General features: G+C 35.2%; 1 protein-coding gene across 3 annotated transcripts in view; it reads right to left on the reverse strand.

Moving 5' to 3' along the window:
• FNBP1L (formin binding protein 1 like) overlaps positions 1–22,249 on the reverse strand; it is a 63,896-nt gene that overhangs the window by 41,103 nt on the left and 544 nt on the right. The gene's annotated exons all lie outside the window — the stretch shown is intronic.

Here is a 22,249-nt window from a genome sequence, read left to right on the forward strand (position 1 = left end):
TACATTTCCTGGCTGTCCAGTTTATAAATCAGTTCCAAAATTCTTCAACTGATGGACAGGTGCCAACATGAACTAAAATTGTGTATTTATCTCAAACTATCAGGCTGTAAACTTAGGTTAAGGCAACTCAATTCTGTCACTTCCCAAGCTTAAGCTGTGGACATGGGTCCTGTTTCTCTCGGGGGACCCCTGCTCTCCTGGCCATGGCAGCTCACTCCTGCCTCGCTCTGCAGCGAGACCGCTCAGGTCATTACAGCACAACCTCCTCCAACACAGCACCTGGGAGCCAGAAAACAGCAAGAAAACAGCATTCTTCTTCACTGCTACCCATCACAGCCTCTTCACATCTTGCTTCATGTTTTGTTAACCAACAACCAAACTGGGTATACATCAGCTTGAATGTAACATCTTTACCTACAAGTTAGAAAGGAGGTAAGATACTCTATCCTAAGCAAACAGAATGGACTTCCCTACCACCACCACTTGAGAAATATATAAACACACATATAAATATATAAAAGCAGGTACCACCAACCATATATCCCTGCTTGTCATATCACATTAGCACAAAACTTGTACAGAAAATGATTATGCAATATTTAAAAGCATACATTAACTATATACTAGGAAATCCTGCTTTGAAAACTGGACCAGAATCCACCCATTTAGCTTCCAAATAGCCTCTCATGTCATTAATCTTTTAATCTGGAGGAAATCTCATGTGGATCAATAAGTAGCAAATGGAAACATACCATGCCCGCAAAACAAATTCAAAACTTGACGACTTTGTTATTACCACAACAAACATTCCCCATGATGAGGTCATCAAAACCCCAGGCTCTTATGAGTGCGCGCACACACACACACTTCACAAAATATCGAATATTTTATTCAATGCATCAAGCACCCTCATATAAAACTGCAGGGGTAAAACTAACAAACCACTATACACTATAGCACAACTTACAAAGAACAGAAAATACCTATTCAAAAATAACAAAATATTTCATAGGAAAAAAACTGCATCTCTGGTGTTTCCATTCTATTCTTTAAGGGAGATCTACAAAAGCCCCTTTAAAAGGTAAACTAAAAATGAACCCCTTTAAGACATTGGTTTTATTGCTCCCCTGTGTCAAGAGGTACCTAATCACACCACGTTTCCTGTTCAATAAATTATCCCTCTTTTTCTTTCCTCAGAACATTGTATTTGAGCATTTCTTCCCTTGCTGTTGACACCTTTTCTTCTTCACAGGTATCAGTTGCTTTTTATTTCAAATGGTTCCATTAATAATGCAGGTTAAAACTGGAGCAGCTGTTTCCCACTTCCGTTTAGTTTTGAAGAACATTACCTTCTATCTCAGACCTGAAAAAAGGGTTGTGTGCTCAAAAGTCTATTTTGCCAAAAATTAGCTGATCTAACAAAATACTTTGTATCTCACCACTAAGCTTGCCTCACTGATACACGTTCAGGTCGTAACATCCACAGCACTACCACCAGAAATTTGGAGGCACAGCCCAACCTCTATTCCAGCCCTTACTGTTGAACACTGAAGACTTCCATTCTAATTTATGTCTTAACTACTGAAGTACTCAATACATCATGGGAGCAAGAGTAAACAGGCATGTCTATGTGAGCAGAATTACTGAGAGGTTTCACTTTCCCATTGTGAACTATATAAAAAAAAAAAAGTGAGATTTCATGAGAAGGAAAAAAATTGTGATGTAGTCAAGGATAAACACACAAACCACTTTGTCTATATACCACTGAAGTGAGTTTATCCACTCTGATTTACCACACAACCAGTAAAACCAGATGCTGCAAAAAACAAACCATCATCCAGTAGCAGATTGGTACAAGCAATATGGGCAATAAGCAGACTGACACAACATTCAGGTAAACAGCATTAAAGTACAAGCTACTATAAAGAAGACTGATGAGATAATTCAATATACAATTCAGAGCCAGTATAAAGATGGGGCAGTAGAGCTATTTTAAGTCAAGATTTTAACGCTGAATCTTCTGACTGAGAACTAATTTACTTTCAGACAAGGTCTGCTCATTTGAATTCCTTGTGAAACCAGATTTTTTTAATCAAAAATTTTTTAGGGATAACAAAAAGGCAACATCTATTTGAGGTTTTTATTTTGTATTAAACTGATTTTTTTTTAATTAACTTCTGATAAATTAAAACATTAACCAGGGGTTTTTTTGCATATGCTCTTTACAGAGACCTTTAAAATACTAGAGTTTTGTTTGCATTTGATCCAGAGAACTTAATTTTGAAACAGTAGTTCACCATGTACTTCTACTTTGAGCTTAATTCTCATATAAACAGATATCAGATAATTTTCAAACAGTGCTGGCCAAGAAAACAACAGTTCACAAATCAAATAAATATGCTTTCAACCATTATTGGATTAAAATAGTTATCACTTTAACAAGCAGACAGACAGCACTATACATGCCTTGTACATACAAAGGACATAATTAGGTCCATTTCCCTAAACAGAGAGGAATCGTACTGTCACGAAGCCTGAACGCAAGCATTTTTTGAGTCTTCTGGAAGCTGCTGAACAGAAGTATAAGCAAGTTTTAATCCTAGTTATGTCACTTGCAAAAGGAGCCAGGAGAACTTTAAACATAAATGAGTTAAGTGATTTGATGCATCCCAGTAAAAATATATTACTTTTTGTACAATGCTTAGAGATGCTGTTGCTCATTCTAAGAGAGAATGGCCTCGAGAAAATCCTGTCTTTACAGGAGGATTGGAAAAACACCAAGTATAAAGCATTGGGGCTACACATCAATGAAGCAGGAGAATACTGAAATCACTACATGATCAGTATCCAGGCTAGGTCTCAGGTGAAGTAAGGGTTCTGTAGAAAAACAGCACAATACTGTATGATGAAAGTTATCCTGCAGAAAATCTGCAAGAAAAATATCTGGCTTGGAAAATACTGCTGCAAGATTTTTATTTTTGAAAAATTGTGTAAAGCATAATTTGTTCTTCAGCTGGAAAAGATTATTATTACATGGTTTGCTTTCAATTTACAAGGCGAACATTTTTGCATACAACTAAGCAATCCATTGCTAAAACTATTCAAAACTTAAAAAATTATAAATATTTCCAGAATGTTATTAAAAATGCATCCATAGAAGGAGGCTGAATGAGCAAGCAGCCCTGACACTTTACAATTCTTGCATATTTGGTTTTGTAATTATTTTTGCAATCTAAAGGATCCATTTTCTAAAAACGTGTAGAAACAAGAAAGAGATCTCACCTACTGCTAACTTCTTCAGAGAAGGGTTAACTGTGAAGTTCCTACTGTGGCCTGTTTGGCATAGTATCTAACCAGCAGAGTATGTACTGCTTTTTTCCTCTCCATTAATTAAAGGAGTGAACTTAAAACAGTGTCCTCAAGAAAAGGAGGGAGTAGTACAGATGATACAAAGGTAAATGGCTTTTGAAGAGAAGGAGACAGTAATTACCTTGAAGGTAAAATGATAAGGGGTAAGTATGGAAGAGACAACAGGAGCAAGGTAAAGGTTCTGCAAAGGGATTATTATTGTGGAATGTCTAGGTGCCCTAAATAACAAATTCAGAAGAGAACAAGCTCCACCAGCTTTGCTGCTCATTCTGTGGCTATGAACCTGCATCCACTGCTCTGTAGGACACAGTCATTACATTTCAAGTTATTGGCCTCCATTTCTTACACATACACACAGAACTTCGCACAGGCTATATCCCAATTCGTCCAATTGCACTACCAAGAAATCCAGCTTACACTGCACTCGCTATTTAGTGAAAATGTTACTGAGCTGAAATGAGACATAGGTAAAATAACTACTAGTTTGTATATAACTTAAATAGAGTCATAGTTCTGTACTCACCCAAAAGCCAAGATGATTCCAAACTTCATAGAACAGTAAAACACTGTCATGTAAAACTTAATTTCAGTAAAAGAAAAAATTGAGGACAAGAAGGATTTAGAAGGTTAACAATGAGAAGAAACACAATAAGGCTCTTCAAAAAGATAAGAGATAGTAATACACCAACGAAAGAAATAAGCCTCTTAGGATAGAACAAACCTGCTTTTTGAGTTGAAAAAAAGATAAACAATTAGAGAGAACAGTGACTGAAGTACTATGTAGTATTTTCATAAATATTAAGTAAAGTTTATTACTGAGGCACTTCAATCATCTTCTGGACAAAAATCCAGAAATCTGGTGGGGCAGGGTTGTATTTAGCAAACGCTAAAGAGGAGAAAGCATGGCCAAAAGAGGAATTTAAAATTCAAATTTCACAAATTTTATTGTGCTTAACATCATGATTCATTCAACTACATAAAAATAATCAATGTGGAAAGTATCTACTCAGGCAATTCATGTCATTAATACCTTTTTGCATGAGTTAAAACAAATCCTTTAAAATTATCAGAACAACAAACACTGCAACTGAATTTAGATATTTTGACTCCAATAACTAGAAGATAGTGATGAGAATTTCCTTTCATCTATCTGCACATTGCCCTAGCACCAACATACTGCAACATAAGCTTGCTAAAACAGACAAACCAATCAGCCTGATTAGTCAGACTTACCCCAATGCTCTTTTTAAGCAGGTGAGTCTTAAGTGGGCATTCACTTCCAGAAAGAGGATGTAGAACTTGCCAATTAAAGCCAAAATTAACACTGAGACTTAAAAATATTTTTTACGGAATGCCAGTTTTGTAAACTAACTCAATGTTAGTTTCTTAAAACAACACCACAATTCAGTCCAGATCAGCTTCTTCACAGCCTATATGTTACTGCAGAAATGCCTATATCTTCACACAATGCTCTAGACTCAATAATTTAGAAAGTTCTTTAAAAATAAATCTAAAATATTTGCAGTTTTAACTCTCTGTATCATTCATATGCAGACTAATTCTAAGGTTAAATCATTAAGACTTTTTTGCAATTTTTCAAATGTCAACCATTACATCAATGCTTTTTAGGGTAATAAATTAGGCAATAATTTCTCATTTTTTGAATTTTCCTAACACTCATGTTTATCACTAAGAGCATTAACAAGTGATACAAATTAAAAACAAGTACTTTCAGCTAGCTGGCGGGGGGGAAAGAGAGAGAAGGAGGGAGGGCATGGGGCAGAGAGTATCAACTTCCCTGTCATCCAAATATCACTTCCTTGTATTTATTTGCCAGCTACATAAGTGTCAAGGACAATTCTGGGGCTACTATTTTTATCCGATGTAAAAACCACGAAGTGTTTAACCAGTAGTGTGCACAAATCCCACTCAGAAAAGTCAATTTTGTGTGTTTCTCATTTAAAGATATATATTTAAGCTGTATCTCAGTGGATAAGTAGACAGAAATTAATCGTTTGGTACAGGTTGTATCATACCACCTATTTTTCTGACAGTTAGGACAAACCTAGTATGAAAATAACTACACAGAATCCTACTACTATCAGCAATGGAACTGCCTTCACAGTTTAAACAGGTATAGAGTAAGGTGTATCCCTTATAACCCTAACTTTCCTCCTTGATCTTTATTAAAGGTACGGATTCTTAAGATTATTAAACTCAACTCAGCAATTCCTTAAACAAAATATCTTTCGAGGCACTTTCTAAACAGTGATTTGGAGTAAATAATGAACTCAAAATAAAGTCTATAGCACAGGAATAAAACAAACTCATCCTGGTGTTAACTCTACCATATTATATGACTACACACAGTACAATAAAGCATTTTAGAGTATTTCCCACAGCAAATGCAATTAAAATAGCCAGTAAACCTACAGAATTTGCTACCAAAATAATAAATACCGGATCTTAAGATAAACATGAATTCTTTAAACACAGGCACAGAGATGCACACAGAATCTCCTCATCGATCATAGCTCTCCCAAGTTGTTTCAACTATTCCCACAGTTGCCAATGTATTTACACTGTAATACACTGAACGCAACTGGAATATAAGGTATTTCCTAGTGCTATTATTAGCTCCCATCAGATAGATTTAAGATGAACAGGCACATACCTTACCCTTGTTGCTCCTGGTATTCAAAGGTACAACTGTACTATGAAGTCTGTCAACAAATATTTGCAGTTCTAAATAACCTGAAAGAGTAGGATACCCATATACAGGTATTCTAATCAGCTCTTCAATTTTATTGGACTGAATCATTTGTCTTCTATTGTTTATGAAAGACAGGCTGAAAACATTAACAGAATTAATCTCTGTGGACTCAGTTCTGAGCACTCATGTCCCATTAAACGGGAGCACACACTGCTCAACACCTCAGAAGATCGGAGATCACAGGGGACTGGTTAGGTAAACAGCTAACAGAATTGGAAGGCCAGGCTGTTAACTCATTTACCATATGCTTTGTTTTTGCCAACTCAATAGACCAGTGGACTTTCCTGTAAAGAGTTCTATTCTAAGGTGAGGAAATTTCCATTTCAGTATCTCCTGTGAATATTTTACTGTTCAAAGAAAGTATATAGAAGCCACATCTTTTTTCCTTAGTTAATATCTTCTAAACCAGAGTGAGTATTTTTTAAATGTGATTTTAAAACCAGATCCATATACTTAATAGGAGTTAACATGGAAGTAAATTAGGGCCTTCCAACCTTCTACTTCAGGTAACACCTTGCAAAAAAAAAAAAAAAAAAGAGAGACATCCTATATTCACAACAAAATTCACCACACTCACTGTTTCTAAAGCAAGATTTGTAGTAACATTTAACATAACTGAATAAAGAATTTAAATTAAAAACAGATGTCAGTACTGGCATGTTCAAAACCATGGAATTTTTCAAAGTTTTGTGATTCAGATAATTAACATTAAAATGTAACATGATTCTGCTGTGTGAATTTATCTCAGAGTTTTTAAGATATGAGCCTAGAAAATACACAGCAAAATCCTCTTATACTTCATTATGACAGACTTCAGGATCATAACCTGTACTACAAGAAAAACACTAAAATTATTCATAAAACAATTGTATCTAATAGAAAAATACTTTCTTTGCAAGATCAAATAATAAATATTCATAGTGTTCTCCTTCCAGATTAACAAGATATTTTTCCTTCCCAAAAATCTAGAATTAAGGGAAATTATCAGTGATGTAATTTAACTATAAGCATATGCAAAGTTGCACCTTTAAAAAAGGAAATAAAACTGTAACAGCCTATTTAGACACTGAAGTTGAATATACAAAAGCTGAGTACAAACTACAGGGCACCAAAAAAAATGCATTTCTAAACTGTCATAGCTACATTACCCATTTTCTTTCCAAAAACCCAAACTCAAAACAGCTCAGTTTCATATTGTTTTCATAATCCAGAACAGTAGCTGCACCAGTATTAAAAAGGCAACAGGCTCTACAAACATATTCCGCATTACAGTAAGAGTTTAATACTGAAATCACACAATTCTATGGCATAATCAGTGCAAATATTTCTGAAGTAATCACATGATAAATAGTACTCACTTTCAGGGCAGAAGAATGACAGGGTCACATCTGGCAATAAGAACACCAGACTGCATCCATTTCTTTTTTAAGATCGAGAGCTAATCAAACAGCCAGTCTACAAATTAAAACGTACTTCAACAGCAGTGTACTTTCTGCTGTTATTTCACTTCTGTCTAAACTAATAGAAAGACAAAGATATTTGTTCTGGACTACACTGGAGGGCAGAAAGATATAAATCAAATCCATCAAGCATCAAATCTAAATACTGTATCTGTGACTGAGAGAGAAATGTCTTTGCCATTTCTTCCCCCTCCCCCCCAACCTTACTCCGGATCAGTTTCCAAACATATTCTAACCTAGTTTTTGAGCGTTCCATCCACCTACTACTTCCCTTGTAATTCCCCCTTTAAGCCTCTTTTGCACAATTTACCCTAGTGACATGATTGAACTGTTTACTCAAACTGAGAAACTCCTCTCTGCCCTAATCAAGGAATACTTTAGGAAATCAAAGTAACAGCAACATTTTAAGCACTACTTTAATTCTATACTCCATGCAAAGCAGCTTGTTCCATTACCAACAACCACAGAAAAAATGCTACTGAAGTAAACAGTAGCTCTCTTCCCTAATGATTTTTCAGTATTACTGAATTAGGCAAAGATGGCAAAATAAAGGGCAAAACAGTAAGACAGTGCTCAACAATATATTGGAGCTACAGTTCAGAATTTAATTGCAAGTCTACACAATACCTCACTACAAATCCTAATATTTCCCTTTAAAACACAGGTTCTACTTAGTTCTAGTCAAAGAATCACATAAAACTCTCACTCTGCATATCCATCTATAAGTAAAAGAAAGCGGCACAGTCTTTTTTTCACCTAAAGATGTGGAATCATCTCCTGTCTTTTATATCATTGCCACATCACACGTTCTTTATGTCCTATATGGAAAACCTAACTATTTGTGGAAGCAAAGTAATTTCACTCTTCAACATAAAGTACTACTCATGTCTTTAATATATACTAATTTCACTAAACCCTCAGTGAATTAAAACAGCAAAATATTAAACAGTGACTGAAAAATCTCAGTAAATAAGCCACATTCCAGGTACTGGCATGAAACAGTAAGTTCTGAGAAATAGCCTCAAATATTGAATAAAACAAGAAATAATGACAAAACCACAAAAGTGTTTCTTTTATACTGAATACAACTTTTAGAGTTTTCTTAACATGCTGACTATAAAACTGAAACCATCTAACTATGTAAGGTAATTTTTAAATAATTTAACTAACACTCTCTAACTGCTGTGATTCTCCATTGTCACTGTAAGTAACTTTATTTGTTCTATTTGTATTTTAAAGTCATGAGTTGCCATATATTAATATCTAACATAATCATACTTTTAACTAAGCTTACAAAGCATTTTGATCAATACAAAAGTTTTTTCCTCATGAGTATGACACACCTCTTGCACCAAGGATTCCAAACCCAACAGCACAAACAAAAATCTGCTTTCTACCAGGCTGCAAAAGTTTCCCTTAATTCAACAAACAACAAAACTAGAAAGATTACACAACAGACTTATCACTACATCTGCACAGTCATCTCTGATTTCTGAATCTGCATATGAGTAGAAATTAATACTAAGCAGGAGATAGAAACTCATGATGTTAAAGCAATTAAATGAATTTCTTAAACAGCAGTCAAAATCTGACTTTTTTGCAGTCAGTCGTGAAATTCAGTGGGAAGAGATGCATATTCATAGCTTAAATATATAAAGAAAAATCCATTCTCAGCTTTCCGTACAAATCTGTGAATAACTCCAACTTCCTTAAACCGAATTAAAACTAACAAAAACTTCTTTCTATGAAAAGTGGAACTAAGGAACTAAAATGGCATCAAAGGCTAAAATGGCACACAGCATTTTTGAGGTTTATTGATAACCAAATCATAAGCACAAGAAGATAGCTTTGAGGTTGACAAGAAATGTGAAAAAAATCTATTAATTATGTCTAGAAATTAACAAGGGTCTTTAGATTCAAGTGTAGAAAAGAAGAAAAATACCAAAGCTTGGTAGCTACAGAAGGAACTAGGAACTAACTATAGGAAATTCTAAAGAAATAAAAGATCATGAATAAAAATAACATAAAAAGTCTAAACAACTAAAAATGGAGCAAGTTTAAAAAATTATATACTTGGAGAGATATAAGCTTTTTCTGCTATGTACTTTTGGAGAAGGACTGGAGAATTTGCATACTTAACCAAAAACCCCTTATGAGCAGGTGACATTTATCATTTGACACTCTATGATTGCTTTAGGACAGATGAATCCTGCAAGTGTTCTGTTCTTCCTTTGCATTTCTTTATCATGAACAAATGCATAGAACTAAGGTTTAAAAATATGCATCACTCATGCCTTAATATTTAATGAACAGAATATATAACCAAAACTGAAGATAACAAATTCTGCAATAGACACATGGTGAAATTAACTACTGAAAAGTCACATATAAATCTACTGAAAATTATTAACAAGTTTGAAGCTGTATTGTATTGAACAAGAGGATGCAACAATTTAATAAAGGACTAGGAAGAAACAACACTATGAAAAGCTATGCTGTTCTCCTAATGGAATAACTGGTACCAGTCAAGAAAGTATTACAGACAACATCCAAACAACTGTCAGATTTACTTGGAGATATAGGAACATGATCCTCTTCCCACAAATGAACAAAAGTCAGCAAAAAATGAACCCTCTTTTCCAATGACCTAATGAAGAAAAACAGTCATGAAAGCCACAGGCTTCAGGTTTGACTTACGGTCTGATTATGTTTGCATGATAAAAGTTTGAAATGCTAAGTACACAGTACTACAAATAGTCTATCAGAACTGTAAGAAACACTTTTATTTAAGGTCTTTGTTAGAAATTCACTGTTCTCAGTTTCCCAGCATTCAATGAAGATAAACTAATAGCAGTACTCCCAACTGGTCTGTATATAGTTTAGAGAAAGAACAGCTCTCCTTTCAGAGTTAAAACTAAAGACCGAAACTTGTGTTTGAAACACTGATAACTCATTATATCCCATACTAAAAAAAAGCATGTGCTAGCCATTCAGCACTATGACCTTCAGATGATTACAGAGTTTCTCAAAAATTGTAACAGAACACATTTCATACAACGGCAAGATGGATTCGTTACACAGCCCACAATTACAGCCTTGCAGTATAAACCAAACAGAACATGGAAAATGTTTTATCTAAGAATCACTACACACAGATACCACTGACATCTCATCTCTAAGAAGCTATGTTAAACATCTGAGAAAATATCTTCAGTTCAACTACTGAAATTTCAGTGAAACTAAATGGTAGCCTCTCAAACCCAAAGTAATTCAAAGTAGTCACTGGGTGTTAGGCTGTCAAAACAGAACAGCTAGTATACACAGGCTTTCATTGTTTTTGTTTGGAGCTATTAAAATTTTAACATACAGAGCCAATTCCTTGTTTCCTGGACTCCAATTACCATCCACAGATTGATTGGTGTAATTTCTGGTAAAAACTTCTTAGTTATGAGGGACTATTCATATCTTACTACTTCCCTTTCAGGAACGCAGAAGATAAAACAGGAACTCAGGGAATCATACCTGTATCTATCAAGTTCTAGGCTAATGCCATAAAGAACTGCAACATCTTTCCTGGAAGAGACAGACGATCATTAAACTTCTCAGTACCAATGCCAAAGTAAAAATGACTTTTAAAAAGACATTTTGGAAAGAAGATACTCTTGTTATTAGAGAGATCACCAGAGTCAGGCACAGACTACTTTAATATTACAGGGGTATCAAAACCTGGGAGTTAAATAAATAAAGTCTAGGTTATACGAGTGCAGTACATGAGCAGGAATGAGAACCAGGCTTAGAAAACAAAAAGCCTCAAAGGTGGTTTTATATATATATATAAAAAAAAAGGCAATCAAGCAAAATCAAAACAACTCACAACCTTTATTCTTTAGTCTCAATCAGATCATCATACCTCTTGATACAGGAATAAATATTTGAATATCACATCACAAAGAATTAGGATACTTCACAGAATTACTTGGCTTGCCTCGCACTGTGACACAGAATTGTATACTCAACATTCCCTTCACACTATTTGTGAAGTACAAAAATCCCAGGCATTCAGATTTTCCTGATAAGTTACTACTTCTCTTCAAAAAAATCATTTTTCCTCTTTCAAACATGCTCTGCTCTTTAGATACATGACCTAAGCAGGAATTCGAGGCTGCTGCTTTTTTTCCAGTTTTATTTTAACATGCTGAAGAACCTGTTAACAGGAAGTTCTCCATTTTCTTCCTCTCCTCCAAGCAAATTTGTGACATCTTCTGGACCATACTGCATGGATCTCAGAAGCATCACCATATACTGTTTAACAAATTCCCCCAGATAGTAAGAAAACATAGTTATTAAGATAAATTACACTTTTTTATTAATAAGGTTAATTCTGAATCCTTTGAAAGTATAATTTTCACCAGTCATATATCTAATTTCCAACCTATAACCATGATCTACTAAATCTCAGCTTCCAGCAGTCAAAGCTAAGAAGCCTGAAATAGGATTTTCTGACCCATAATAATTAACTAAAATAACAAATCATCGGTAATTTTTGCAGATTAAGATAACAAAATACAGCAACTACAATCTAAAGGTGGAGCCAAGAAGCTTAGATGCAAAGTTATAACTCAGGATTCTATCACAGAAGCACATTTTGGGGGATAGGCGGGGGGAGAAATAAAAATGGTTTTAGACCTTTCCATAAGATTACCTAGAAGAATGCATTATTACTGCAATATTACCAGAGTATCTTCAGATTTCATTAACTTTCCATTTACCTCCTCTCTTCGAAAACTGGCTCTGGTAAGTTCCTCATGTACAACACTTAACCTCAAGCACGTTAATGAGTTCCAATGATTCTGCAAGACTTTTGTTCATAGTTGGTATAATTAAATACGTAGTCGGTATAATTAAATACACAGTCAAGTATTTACATCATTAGGACATAAATAAGAAATAGGCCTAAGAGGGGAAGGGAACTCCTAGAAGTACTTGACTCTTCATAACTAAATCTTTTTTTTAAATCAGTCCTCATTAATTGGCCTTCATAGTTTTCAGTTTAATAATCACTAATATGATTTAATTTTTAGTGAAAAACTAAGGGAAACAGTGCTTCATTAAAATCCAGATAATATGCATCATCCTTCTTTCAGCCACTGCATTTTATTTTTTTGTATCTTTTATAAATTGGGGTCCTAATCTTTAAATTTTATTTCACTTGAGCATTTGATCTCTTCCCTGAATCTCAAATTCATGTTCTAACCTAAGACTTGTTAACAATTTCTGCACAGCTTCTTGAAAATAAGGCTCTTTCTAACCATTCCAATAGATGCAATCTTTGTCCATTCTCCACCCATCTGATTTTTCAATTACTGCAACATCCTCTTCTCTGGTATCGACAAATACAATTTCACCCACATATGCTTCTTGAGTGTTACCCTTACTCATCTCCGTATCCTTTTCTATCACATCAAACATTAGCTTCTTGACCTCACTTTCAAGGGCCTTCCTGGCTGATTCCAGCTCTTTTACCTCATTATACCAAAGCATCAACACTTGCTTTTCATGAGATTCCAAAACTCCCTTGAACATTTCAAGAAGTACTTTCTGTGTTCTCTTACGCTGCTTATGAGCTAATTTCCTGCGAACCTACAGAAGGTCCCCCCTCATTGCTATCCTTTGCTTGCAAGGCTTATCAAAAGAATCAGTTAAAATGATGAATTGACATCATTAAACATTGTGCTGATTAATATTTGCTTTTGCACAACTCTAGTGCCAGTTACTGACTCATCTTCTGCCGGGGCTGAACGTTAACTGAATTAGGGATGGTCATTTTACTCTGTACAAGCATGGTACCATGGGATCCTACTACGTGATTAATGGTTCTAGGTACTAAATAAATGCAAACAACAATAAAACGCAATCCAAATAACAGTTACAGACATCAAACATCTTAAATACTCCTAAAATTGTGACCTACTTCATATAAACAGGAAAAAAAATTGCAGACCAACTAGAAGTCATAGCAGATAGCTGAAACAGGAACAATCTATCCATTTATTATAGCAATAAATGAATGTTGGACATAAACATTAAAGCCTCCTCTGCCAGACTATTTCTTTACTGCAGAGAAATTGAACTGTATCATACCACAGATACTATCTTGGTTTCATGCGTATCCATTATTTTCCTACTCACTGCCACACAAAATCCCTACGCCTCCTATAGCAAATGCTTATTTGAAAACACTATTAAAGTAACAACACATTTTAGCTTCTTTGAAAGCAATCGAGCAGTTGAAAAACAGGTAGTATACCCCACACTCAAAGAAAACTTCAATTAATCTGTCAATCAGAGTTTACAAAGTGAGGTTTTCACATTCACGTAAGTCGGGCACCCATTATGAGAAAGAAACCTGCACTCAAGTGCTCACTTCTGAAGGATTTATAAAGCCGATAAAGATCCATAAAGAACACCCATCTTCATCGTCTTCACTCAAAGCTGGTTTCCCCAAATATGCCAAAAGCAAGACTGCCTCTGGACTCTCCAAGGCAACTGCTGTCATATTTCAGAAGTTCTTCAGTACATATCTAATATTCTAGACTCAAATCATGAAGTGGATGTCATTTCATTGCACAATGCTGAAAAAATATTGTTTACTTAATACAGAACTACAAAAAAAAAAGCACATTGAAGTATTTTTTGTGTACCAGTCTATGACAAGTGATTTGCACAGTACCTGCCTCCTAAACAAATACTTGATAAGCATAAGCATTATGTGAACAAATGCTATGATAAAATAGTTAAATTGTTTAGTAACTTTACCCATTCAAGTGATATTTGACGAAACATTGTAAACAATTTTCTTTCAAAATAGCTTCAAAGCTACTATTTAAATATATTTATATGACGAAACTTTTCTGTACAAAAGTCATCCAGATAGCAAAAAGGGTGCTATACTTTACAATGAGGAGTTTTAAATGGTTCTTTCCAGCAGACAATCTGATCAATGAGAATTAGGCAGAAGTCGTTAGAATTTGCTGCTTTTGGGGTTAGTGTATAATGTTTTAAAACACTATATTGCTTTGCACTTGCACATTAAAGAATCTTAAGGTATTCTACAAAGGAAGGTATCATTACAATATTAATTTGATGCAAATAAACTTTATTCCAATTTGATAAGCCAATTAACAGAGACAAAAAGTAAGTTTACTTAACCAAGACAACACAAGAGGTCCACAGCAAAAAACAAGAAAAATTCAGGCCTCACAATACTAGCTTTTTATCCCACTACAAGACTACACTTCTCTGAAAGATGCAAAAAGGAACAGAACCATGCATAAATGCACAAACTACAATGCCAGCAGGCAGTTTCAGCAGTCAAATGCCCTTCTTTAAGTCACAAAGCAGAGTTCTAACTACAGAAAAAACAAAAGGAAAAGGAATTAATGAATCTCACGTATAAGTTTCAAATTTCAATACTATTAAGATATAAATAGAAAAATAAGCACACTTGAAATTAAGCCCTTCCTTGTTCTTGTCACTCAGCATGAAGTGCAATACTGTTACCACTCTCCTCTTAGAACAGAACTTGTAGTAAGAAAAAAAAAAAAAAAATTAAGAATTTTATTGCAGATAATTCCATAAACATAAAGTCAGTGTAGAGAGGTCAGCATTTTAATGAAAACCTTCTGGGTTTCATTATTATATTACTCTTTTTTTTTTTTTCCTCTTCCCATCCAGCTGAAACACTGTCATGTATCAGAGGCGGAATTTATAAACTTTCTGCCAAGAGAACGCTGGGACTGGGGTACGTAAACTCACTAGGGGCAAAATGAAGCAAGCTGATTGGAATTTCAGCTTTCACTGAACAATTTGTTCATCAACACAAGGAAAAAGCTGAACATATCTGGACTTTGGGGGATTCTTTTTCTACCAACAAAAAATTTAAGTTACTGAAAAAGTATGTGCGTGCGCTTTTAACAATAAAAATTGAATCAGTAATGTGTTAAAGAACTTCCTCTCCATAAAAAGTAACTGCTTTACTCAATTGCTGCCTTCACCAAACATGCTAAAAGGCTGTTCTGCAAATATAAGGAATGAGGGATTTAACTACCGTATTAACAGAAATTCTCACCTAAATTAACCCAGTATAAGAATTAATTTAAATACACAAATGAACCTTTAGACATTTTCCCATAGCACTACTTCTTTTTTCACTGTATCTGTAGCATCAATGACAACTCTACATAAACAGTAATACACGAACCTCCTGTTTTCAAGCATTTATATGGAAACTGCCAAAAGCCCATATCATACATATGTGGACACTCTTCACCAAGAACTGAAACCTAAACACATTGATCATAGACTTTGCTTTACCCACCATTCCACAGTTCTGATGGTAAAATTTGCAATTTCAAAGGATCATGTTCCAGACATTATTTTGACGGGTATGCGCTTTAAAGAAGTTCTCTGCTTGGTTGGGATTGTGTAATCTCAAGCAACCTCCTGCTATTCTTACTCAGAAAAAAAATCAAACTGCAAACTGTAGCATGCAGACTTTTGATATAGCCAACTCTCAGATTTTTTATTGTGAATAATATTCTAGGTAAATAAATAAATAACCAGAAAGGAAGATAGAGCCACTTTTCCAGCGTTCAGCAAGATTAGAAAAATCCTATGTATGTTTATGCAAACTTCCTTGAAAAGTATTTACATTTCCAAATACATATGCAAATGAGGTCATAAATAAAAAAAAGAGATGCCATTTTAATAGCCATCAAGTGATAGTTTTCAAAACTGAAAAAATACTTCCTAAACAGATACTCAAAGGAACAAACCTGTATGCATCCTCAAATTAAATTACGTTCAATATTAAAAACAAACTGATAAAAAAAGTCTCAAGACAATGACTCACTCCTTCCTGGAAAAAATAGTAAAAAGGTCAGATGTTTATGAACTAGACAATTGCTGGAAAAATACAGATAAATATTATTTCTAACTAAGACTTGATATAATTGTTTTCATTCCTGAGCCAGAAGTAACTACACATACAATAATCAACTACTCGACCTTACATAACTTTCTATTTGGAAATCTCAGAGGTCTTCACAAGAATGAGATAAGCGGCACAATACTTGGGTGAAACAGACTGTAAGCTAACAGAGGTTAAGCATCTCATCCAACACCTTACCCAAGACAGAGGATATATCAGAGGCCATTTCATGCATCTGGAACTCTATGCAATTTCATACTTTAGCCACAAGACATATTCCTTGCACACACTTGCAGACTACAACAGGGTCACTGAATGAAAAAAGAATCCATACAGAGTACTGCTTGTACTCTTTAAATTAATAGGGATTGCCACTAAAGGCAAAGGAGAAATCCGCAAAAAAACCCATCAAGGTTTCATCTCATAAGCATCTACATATTAAATAAAATATTGCCTTTAACACAGTATATGTTAGCATACTGAAAAATGAGTTTACAAAACATTACGATTCAAAACCACAGAAGAATTTCTGCATGTGATATGAGCCACAGAATTATTTCAATGTTTTTTAAAATGTTCAAAAAAAAAGTTAACAATTCAGTGACTACATAACCACATCACCTTGCATTAATTGTACAGAAAGTTTCAGTATCAAATTGCTTTGAAACCCTTTAGAAAAAATGATTTTTGATCTAAATATAATTTACTGAACATAAAAATAAGAAACAACATTACAACAGAAACATGCTACATAATTGTTAGCTTTTAAAGTCAGTGATTTTTTTTTTCATATTTACATTCCATGGATATTTTCCATATAACTAAACATGATGATTTTTAATAATAGACAACATCACTACACACAATTTATCCTCTTCTATGCAAAGAGAATACACCATTTTAAGACAAGGAGCAAACCTAATGCGCCAGACAGGCAACAGTACCATGTGAAAAATTTCAAGAGCTTTTGAAAAACTACTAATACAATTGAAGATGATTTAGTCTTTTTGTAAATAGAAGTTGGTTTTAGGCATGGAATGAATTTTGTCTAAGGGAAGACTAAAAAGAGCACATCACAATGCATACTTTGATCTTTCTTTGGTCAACTGTAACTTATTTCTACAATAGTATTATACAGTGCCAGTGGTTTCTTAATTATAAAAAAGGGTGTGCTTCTGGCCCCAAGGAGCTCAAGACAATAGTATCATTAAATCTTCTATGCCTTTTTTTTTTTTTAAGCGTAAAATCTTAGCACAAAAGCCTTCAGCATAACTTTTGCTTTAAATATTTATCAAGAGGTGAGAAACAGATGGCTAGACTGGTTTTACAGACTGAAAATATTGTGACATGGTAGTTCAACCTCTTTTTCCACCAACTAAGAGGTTTACAGAGATTCCAAAAAAGAAAACATGCCTCAAAAAAGTTGAAAATCATCCCTTCAAACAGTGTCTTTCTTCTGGTAATGCTTCAAGTGATTTTTTTTAAGAGACAGCACTAACCGCTAACATTTAAGGAAGTTACTTTAATAACAAAAGTGCCAATCATGATGAGTTTCACTTGCCTCCATTCATTAAGCTAAGAATTTCACTACCATCCTTCAGTCTCCAAAGCTTGGTGAGCCTTTAATGTCAAAGCAATGTTAAGTTAATGCTATTTGTATGCTTTATATCCATTGCAAAAAGAACTCCAAAAGTACAGAGACATGTATGCTAAAGAGAGTCTCATGCTGATTCATGATTCTTTAACAAATCAGAACCCAACATTTTTATTTCCAAATATTTCAGGTTGCTACAAGTCAATTTTACTACCACTTATCTATTCTTGCCTTGGATGTCGCAGTACAGCTTGAGAGAGATCAGACCGGGCCATCTTATTAAGCAAGTATGCAAGTCTGTTGAGGACTGCATTGTGAAAATCCTCTTACCACTCGTGAACATAAGCATACTGCATATGAAAAAAAGCATGTTAAAAAGTTGAATCTCCAAAAAACTCATTTCAATAAACAGCAGCAATTTCCCTTTACCAATGAAGTGCAGCAGTGGTACTTTGCTATCACATGTCCTCTTTCATCAGATGATTGTGGCTTTACAAGTATTACATAGGAAAAAGTTAAATATTACATATAGGAAAATGAAGAACAGAGCAGTCCAATTCACAGAAAACACAGTTTCAATTGGATTACAGAAGACTGGGATCCAGACTTCTCAGTCCTCACTACTCTGTTCTAACCATTAAGAAGAGATTATCATGCAAGGCAGTTCCCTAAAGTATTTTCCCTTTTGTCCAGACGTATCATAAAGAATATGCTGCAGAGTGACCACAGAAACAAATGCACTAACAAGAATAAAACTATTTGTGGAATAAACTTTCACAATTGATGAAAAAATTGTTGTTGTGACAAAAAAGCATAAAAGGGAAACACGTTTCACACAGTGTAGAAAAAGTTGTAAAACGAAGCAGTCCTAATGATACAATAGCTTAAACAAATCAACATTTATTTTACTATTATTAGTTCACATTGTTTTATACAATGCTGTCAAAGAAAATGTATTCACTACTGGAAGCAGTAACACAACAGGGAGCATGCAGTGTAGCCAATATACATACTGAAAGGCACAAAGTGCATCTAACCACTTCAGCCCACACAAGATGTATATATATTGGCCAACACACACACACTTTGGAGAGTGGTGGTGTACTTGTAAAATGGTTGACTGAAAAACAAAAAGCCCTAGAAACTCCAAACAGAAAGAGCAGCTACAGCATTTAAATAATTAGAAAATATTGACTTATCAAAGAAAACCTTTCCACTGTCATGTCCCTGATATAACCATGAAAGACATTTAAAATAAAAGTAGCATATGCAGTATTTTAGTACCAGAAGAGCTATATTTAATAAGTGCTACATAAATATCAGACAGGAGTTGATTTCCTAATCCCCTAAACTTCCCCTGAAACCTTATCTCTAAGTTTATCCATGCACATTTCTTTCTTTATCAGAAGTAACAAAAAGACTCCAGGAAAAAAACATACATAACAAAATAATTCAGTACTGCCAGTCAGCATAAAGTATCAATAACTAGCATGAAGAGATGCAATTAGAGATGTCTGGGTTAAGAAGATTTTAAAACACCATATATACAAAATTATCAAATTTGCCTCAGTGTATCAGAGAAATCTCATGCATATGTGTAAAATGTTTATTAAACAACATTCAGAAATACTGTCATCTAGATTCTGAAAAATCCCACTGTATTACCATAGGTATAAAGGCTAATGAAGGGAGAGCCTCAGGCTCAAGGTCCCCAGTAAACCTGTGCAGAACAGCTCTCTGCAGCTGGAGTCTGTAATACCATGAGCTGCAAGTGTCCTGCTGCCATTAGCATCCCCAGCTTGGCTTCGGTTGCCTTCTGAAGCTGCAATGATGTTAGCAACAGTGAAAGATTAAGAAAAAAGGTAGAACATAACATAAACACATCCAACCTTTTATCCACACATTGTTCACAACTCTGTCTTTGAAGCTCCACTAATAACAGTTTCTTCCTGTGTTTTTAACCTAGATTGATGCTCATTTTTTTCATAAATAAGTTTTATGCCTGATGTCAAAACATCTTTATTTTCCCATCAAAAGATATCAAAATAATTTAGGATTTGACACGCTTTTCAATCAGCAAGAGGAGCACCGAACATTTTTTCTGTTGAGAAAGGAAATGGCTTGCTTTATAATATTCAATAATAGATAACAAGAAAAAAACAGATTCAACAGAAAAAAGTAACCCCTTTAAAAGGGACATAATATAAAACCTTTTATTATCAGAAGCTGGTTGTATAGTTACAGACTATTTTATGCATAAAGTTACCACATTAACAGAGCTGTTGGTATCTCCACTGAATCTAGCACAAACTACATTAATTTTGCAGAGAAATTAAAGTGTCACAGTAAAACTTTTAACTTAAATATTCTGACATGATTTCTTCAAATTAACACAAGTTAGAATTGGTGACTTAGGCAAAAAATTCCAGTATGTCTGGATAAAGTTCAGCTCTTTGCCTGACAACATGAATAAAATGCCTGTCATTCAAAGAAAGTGTGTAGTCAAGATCCACCTTTTTGTATATATTTCCTTTAACACAGAAGGAAGATAAACACTTTCTTACAGAACTGAACACAAGACAGAATACAACAACTTAAGCTGAAGGAAGAAAATAAAACTAAGTGGCTGTCAAAATGAACAGAGATAAGTAAGCTAAAACTTTCTTTTCTAAAGTGATGCATGCTTGTTCAAGAGCATATATCAGTCTTCTCTTAAAATACAAACTCCTGCTCTTCCAAAACACTGACCTATAATCTCTCATGTGAAGTATTCACAAGCGTGATCTACAAAGACATACTAATGCTGCCAATACAAATCGTGTATTTTATTTGGCACTATTAAAATTACAATAGCGAGATTTTTTTTTGGTTTTGTTAGCAGTGCTGTCAGTACTTCACAAGCCGATTTTATCTGGATTCTCACAGTGCCTATGATTCCCAGTTAAGTACTGTGCACTGCACAAAACGCTAACACAAAAGTAATCCTAAGTATCTTTCATGCAGGCTTCTCCATGTAGTAGACTCGATGCAAAACTATAACATCTCCATTTCGCATAACGTGCCACAATTTACTTGGCTGGCTTCAGGAGCTTTGCTGGCCCGTGACTCCTGTATCTCATGCACGTACCCTGACGGCAAAGCTGCAGCCCACCTTTGATCCCCAGCCTGGTGAAGGGAACCACAAGTCCTGGTCTTGAGCAGATCTCTGCTTCTCTACAGATCGAAAGCCCTATGCTACAAGCCCATCTCCCATCATATGACGTTACAGGAGATCAGGCTTCCCCCATAAAGGATTGGATCCACCTCAAAAAACAGAAAGGTACAATGCTAGTGCCAAACTAAAAGTTCCTGCACAGACTTCAAGCTACAATATTTAGCTTTCTCTATTTTTTTTTCTGAGAGAGCAAGAGTGTGTGCTTTACAATCTTTAGTCTTCATAAATAAATGGTCAGACTGCATTTAAAACAGGGACATTAAACCATCCTAGATACTATCATTTTTTTCTTAAGCTTTCCCACGACCAGAGTTACCAATTCAGCTTCATTTGTAGTAGTAACAGTAGGAAACGTAGTAGAAAAAAATAAGACATCGCACACCCCCCGTCCGTGGGCAGACATCAGTGCTTCACTCCGGAAGATTCCCCATCGGAGAAGCCCTCCCTTCTGTACTGCCCCCGGCAAAGCCAAAAGCGTCGGAGGAACAGTTTAAGATTTAAGAAAAGTAGAGATGTAATGCAGCACAGACACCTTCTGTCTCCTTGCTGCAAATTCTTCGTACATAAAAACACACACACACAAAAACAATACGGCATTAAGCCGTGTTCTGTGCTACGTTTTGAGACAAAGCTGCTTTCAATTAGGGGAGACAGCTCAAAATGATTTACTTGTCGGAGCAGTTCGGTGGTTTGTGGAAGCAGAGCCCGGACACACGGCTGGCTGCGCGCCGCCGGGACGGAGCGGGCCGCCGGGCGCTCCGCTCGCTTCGCCTCAGGGAGAGGCGGGAGGGGGGCGCGCGGGGCCGCCCCGCCCGCTCCGACTGCTGGGGGGCTGCGGAGGGGGCCGCGC

Source organism: Apteryx rowi, unplaced genomic scaffold (genome assembly GCF_003343035.1).
Source record: "Apteryx rowi isolate R43461 unplaced genomic scaffold, aptRow1 scaffold_14, whole genome shotgun sequence".
Lineage (NCBI taxonomy): Eukaryota > Metazoa > Chordata > Aves > Apterygiformes > Apterygidae > Apteryx > Apteryx rowi.